This window comes from Larimichthys crocea, chromosome XV (assembly GCF_000972845.2).
Source record: "Larimichthys crocea isolate SSNF chromosome XV, L_crocea_2.0, whole genome shotgun sequence".
Lineage (NCBI taxonomy): Eukaryota > Metazoa > Chordata > Actinopteri > Sciaenidae > Larimichthys > Larimichthys crocea.
Genome location: NC_040025.1, coordinates 4,734,490 through 4,739,739, shown reverse-complemented (window position 1 = coordinate 4,739,739; position 5,250 = coordinate 4,734,490). Strand labels below are relative to the sequence as shown.

Genomic DNA, 5,250 nt, shown 5'->3' with positions numbered 1-5,250 from the left:
TTAGGAGAACGAGCTCTGTCCTGGACTGATCATTCCGGACTCCATAGGGAATGGGGGAGAGAGGGGAAGAGAGGATGTTAGCTAAGCTGACATCAATCATGGAAAAAACATCTCACCCCCCACATGACACTGTGGGGTCCTGAGCAGCCTCTCAGCAGCAGACTGTTACACCCACCCTGTAAGAAGGAGAGGTTCTGCAGCTCTTTCATCCCAACTGCTGTCAAACTGTACAACACGTGCACCACCTGATCATGTTGTATAGAACATGATCATATAGATGTTTCAGTTGATCAAATGATAAAATTGTAGCATTGCTGATTGAATGCCACAGTTCCCTCCAGCCTCGTCATGTCTCCAGCGAAGAAGCAGCAGCACCCTCTGCAGGGTGTGAACAAGAGTGAAAAGAAAAAGCTTACAGCACCTGGTATTCCCAGGCGGTCTCCCATCCAAGTACTAACCAGGCCCGACCCTGCTTAGCTTCCGAGATCGGACGAGATCGGGCGTGTCTAGGTGGTATGGCCGTAAGCGAGAGCAAGATGGACAAATGCACCATTATACATGCCCATCATCACCCTCTGATTGTTTGGAAATTATCTTTAAAAGTTGTGAACAGGAAGCTCTGGTTACAGAGTACAATTTTTACAATACAAGCTTCTTCTGAACAGAGGTGGTCTTGTTGCTGCTTTTAAGTCTTTTTACCTATTTAACCATTTTGTTACCTAAAATGATCTCATTGTGCTTTGATTGATTCTAATTTAACTTTTAGTAGTTGACACTGTATCAGAGGTGTGTGATTCTCTCTGAATGCATTGAATGAATGTAATACAGCCCCAACACAACATTTATTTATGCACTCTTCAAATGCGTTTCATGTCTGAATTGAATGTTTAACATTGATTTAACATCAGTAAATGATTGTCTTGTCTTTGACAGCTGTTTTTTCAAAGCTCACATTCACTGTTGTGCAGCATTCATCATCTTAAATAACAGTTGGGAGCATCTAGAATAACTATCTTTGTATAATTGATGATGTAGAAAAGTGAAAAACGTTACGCACTCGTATTCCCAGGCGTCCCCATCCAAGTACTAACCAGGCCCGACCCTGCTTAGCTTCCGAGATCGGGCGTGTTCAGGGTGGTATGGCCGTAAGCGAGAGCAAAATGGACAAATGTACTATTTATACACGCCCCTCATCACCCTCTGATATGTTTGTAGGTTGGCAACTTTTACAATGTCTTTGTCACTTTCCACGATGCACTGCAGGTCAGGATCTCTGTCACGACACAATCTTACAGCGTCCATGATATTAAACAGAGAGGGACGATGATGGTGGAGATATTTTTTGATTCACAGAGGAAATCAGGTGGAAACCCACGGACAAAAAACAAACAGACACCCTGGGTCCTTTTGGCTTCTAAGTGTCTTCATCTTTTAAATCATCTCCAATATTTACCGTGTGTTGCCACGTGTCTGCTCATGGAGCTTCTTAGGTCAGGCGGGAATTCTAGCGTTCTAACGTTGATCCACTTTATTTGCTTCCATGGCGTGTTAGTACGCTCATATCTGGCAACCCGGAGCTTCATCATGAGCCGTGTAGTTATTAAGCCGGATCAAAACACACAGAGCTAAACACAAACAGGCGGCCCGGTCCATCAATGCAAATTTCAAAAAGAAACATACTGACTCTAGTCATTTGGCAGTGGTCCCCAACCCCCGGGCCGCGGCACGGTACCGGTTCGTGGATCCATCAGTACGGCCGCAAAATAATTAATTAGTTATTTCTGTTTTTTTAATACGGTCATTTCGAAATAAAAAAACGTTTCAAATAAAAGACCGCTCGACTTAGACTGGGACCATGGGCGGACTGGGACAGGCGAACTTTATTCTCGTGCGCCATGGGCCGCGTCCCGCTCCTGCGCGGCCCACATTGCCCATCCATCGCAAGCCCAAGAGTGTTCGGGGGTGTGTGATCTACTCGTTAAATAATATATCGGGACTTGTCGGCCCCAAATACCACGTCGGCCCCCGGGCAAATGCACGGTATGCCAGATTGCCGTCCGTCCCTGACTGGGACTATAATAAGGGGGACTTACTACTTCATCCACAGTTGGTAGGAGAAGAAGAAAAATAAGTTATAAATGTAAATTACAAAAGATAATTAATTGGCGAGTAGTTGTTAATATTTTTTTGTTGATAATTTTTTATTGACTCATCGTGATTTTACGGGCAAAAATAAAAATGCCTACTACAGTTCTCCGCGCTCTTTTGTTATTTGCATTCATACTTATATTTTCTTCTCTCCTACCAACTGTAGTGATAGAGTAGTAAGTCCCCCTCTATTATAGTCCCAGTCTAAGTGAGCGATCTTTTATTTTGAAACGTTTTTTTATTTCAAATTACTTACCCCCCCCCGGTCCGCATTAAATTGTCACATGTGACCGGTCCGCAGTTAGGAAAAGGTTGTGGGACCACTGATTTAGCGATGTTTCCTTAATCTGATGTGACACAGCATATTTGTTTGATCATTTAACCTTGAGAAGATCAAGGCAAGGAAGGCCCGGGCCCGGACGGCATCAGCCCAAGACTGCCCAAGGACTGTGCAGACCAGCTCTGTGGTGTGGGCCAACATGGTCAGGCATTTGTTCAACCTGAGCCTGAGCCTGGAGAAAGTCCCTGCCTTGTGGAAGACCTCCTGTGTGGTCCCGGTACCCAAGGAGCCTGACCACTTCAGGCCTGTTGCCTTGACTTCACACCTGATGGAGACCATGGAGAGGATCATACTGAGACACCTGCGACCCCTGGTGGGCACTCAGCTGGACCCCCTGCAGTTTGCTTACTGGCCTGGGATTGGGGTGGGCGACGCAGTAATCTACCTGCTGCACAGATCACTGCTACACCTGGAGGACAGCGGGAACGCTGTGAGGGTCATGTTTTTTGACTTCTCCAGTGCTTTTAACACTATCCAGCCGTCACTGCTCAGAGTGAATATGGAAAATATGGGGAGCGGACCAACACCTGGCTGCATGGACAACAGACTATCTCACCAACAGACCTCAGTTTGTGAGGCTCCATCACGTGTGTGCTAACGTGGTGCTCTGCAGCACAGGTGCCCTTCAGGGTACGGTGCTCTCCCCCTTCCTTACTCACCCCTCTACACCTGGGACTGTACTCCCAACACAACCCATGCCAACTCCAGAGATTCTCCGATGACACAGCCGTTGTTGGATGTGTTTCTGAAGGGGAACAAACTGGAATCAGGATGGTCATCAGGACTCTAATCAGTGGTGTGAGCTCAACCAGCTTCTGTTAACACCGGCAAGACGGAGGAGTGATCATTAACTCAGAAGGAAACCTCTCACTTCACACCGGTGAACATCCAGGGACTGGACCTAGAGTGTGTGGAGGAGAGCTACAAAATTCCTGGGTGTTCCCTCAACAATAAATTGGACTGGACTGACAACAGGCATAGCTCTCTACAAGAAGGGCCAGAGTCGACTCCCTCTGCTAAGGGGGCTGATGTCCTTCGGAGTGTGCGAGGCTCTCCTCAGGACTTTTATGGCTCTGTGTGTGGCTTCAGCCATCTTGTATGCTGCGGTCTCGCGGAGAGGGGCAGCACGGAACAGGGACAGGAGCAGACTCAATGACTGATTAGGAGAACGAGCTCTGTCCTGGACTGATCATTCCGGACTCCATAGAGGAAGTGGGGGAGAGAAGGATGTTAGCTAAGCTGACATCAATCATGGAAAAAACATCTCACCCCCCACATGACACTGTGGGGTCCCTGAGCAGCTCCTTCAGCAGCAGACTGTTACACCCACCCTGTAAGAAGGAGAGGTTCTGCAGCTCTTTCATCCCAACTGCTGTCAAACTGTACAACACGTGCACCACCTGATCATGTTGTATAGAACATGATCATATAGATGTTTCAGTTGATCAAATGATAAAATTGTAGCATTGCTGATTGAATGCCACAGTTCCCTCCAGCCTCGTCATGTCTCCAGCGAAGAAGCAGCAGCACCCTCTGCAGGGTGTGAACAAGAGTGAAAAGAAAAAGCTTACAGCACCTGGTATTCCCAGGCGGTCTCCCATCCAAGTACTAACCAGGCCCGACCCTGCTTAGCTTCCGAGATCGGACGAGATCGGGCGTGTTCAGGGTGGTATGGCCGTAAGCGGAAAACCAAACGGACAAAAAACAAACAGACACCCTGGGTCCTTTTGGCTTCTAAGTGTCTTCATCTTTTAAATCATCTCCAATATTTACCGTGTGTTGCCACGTGTCTGCTCATGGAGCTTCTTGAGTCAGGCGAATCTAGCGTCTTACGTTGATCCACTTTATTGCTTCCATGGCTGTGTACGCTTCATATCTGGCAACCCGGAGCTTCATCATGAGCCTGTAGTTATAAGCCGGTCAAAACAACAGAGCTAACACAAACAGGCGGCCCTCCATCAATGCAAATTTCAAAAAGAAACATACTGACTCTAGTCATTTAGAGCATGTTTCCTTAATCTGTGATGACACAGCATATTTGTTTGATCATTTAACCTTGAGAAGATCAAGGCAAGGAAGGCCCGGGCCCGGACGGCATCAGCCCAAGACTGCCCAAGGACTGTGCAGACCAGCTCTGTGGTGTGGGCCAACATGGTCAGGCATTTGTTCAACCTGAGCCTGAGCCTGGAGAAAGTCCCTGCCTTGTGGAAGACCTCCTGTGTGGTCCCGGTACCCAAGGAGCCTGACCACTTCAGGCCTGTTGCCTTGACTTCACACCTGATGGAGACCATGGAGAGGATCATACTGGAACCACTGCGACCCTGGTGGGCACTCAGCTGACCCCCTGCAGTTTGCTTACTGGCCTGGGATTGGGGTGGGCGACGCAGTAATCTACCTGCTGCACAGATCACTGCTACACCTGGAGGACAGCGGGAGCACTGTTGATCATTGTAACCTTAGAAGATCAAGGCAAGAGAAGGCCGGTGCCCGACGGCAATCACCCAAGACTGCCCAAGGACTGTGGCAGACCAGCTCTGTGGTGTGGCCAACATGGTCAGCATTTGTTCAACCTGAGCCTGAGCCTGGAGAAAGCCCTCCGTTGGAAGACCTCCTTGTGGTCCCGTACCCAAGGACCTGACCACTTCAGGCCGTGTGCCTTGACTTCACACACTGAGGAGACCATGGAGAGGATCATACTGAGACACCTGCGACCCGCTGGGCACTAAGCGGGACCCCCCTGCAGTTGCTTACTGGCTGGGGAG

The 5,250-nt window shown here is 48.5% G+C and overlaps 2 non-coding genes across 2 annotated transcripts; both read right to left on the bottom strand.

The window, feature by feature from the left end:
• Positions 1-409: 409 nt before the first annotated feature.
• LOC113747792 (5S ribosomal RNA) lies at positions 410-527 on the bottom strand. The gene has a single exon (XR_003463895.1). It is a non-coding gene; the product is annotated as a 5S ribosomal RNA (ribosomal RNA).
• A 3,525-nt stretch (positions 528-4,052) lies between these two features.
• Positions 4,053-4,171, bottom strand: LOC113747791 (5S ribosomal RNA). Its single transcript, XR_003463894.1, has one exon. It is a non-coding gene; the product is annotated as a 5S ribosomal RNA (ribosomal RNA).
• Positions 4,172-5,250: the final 1,079 nt, after the last annotated feature.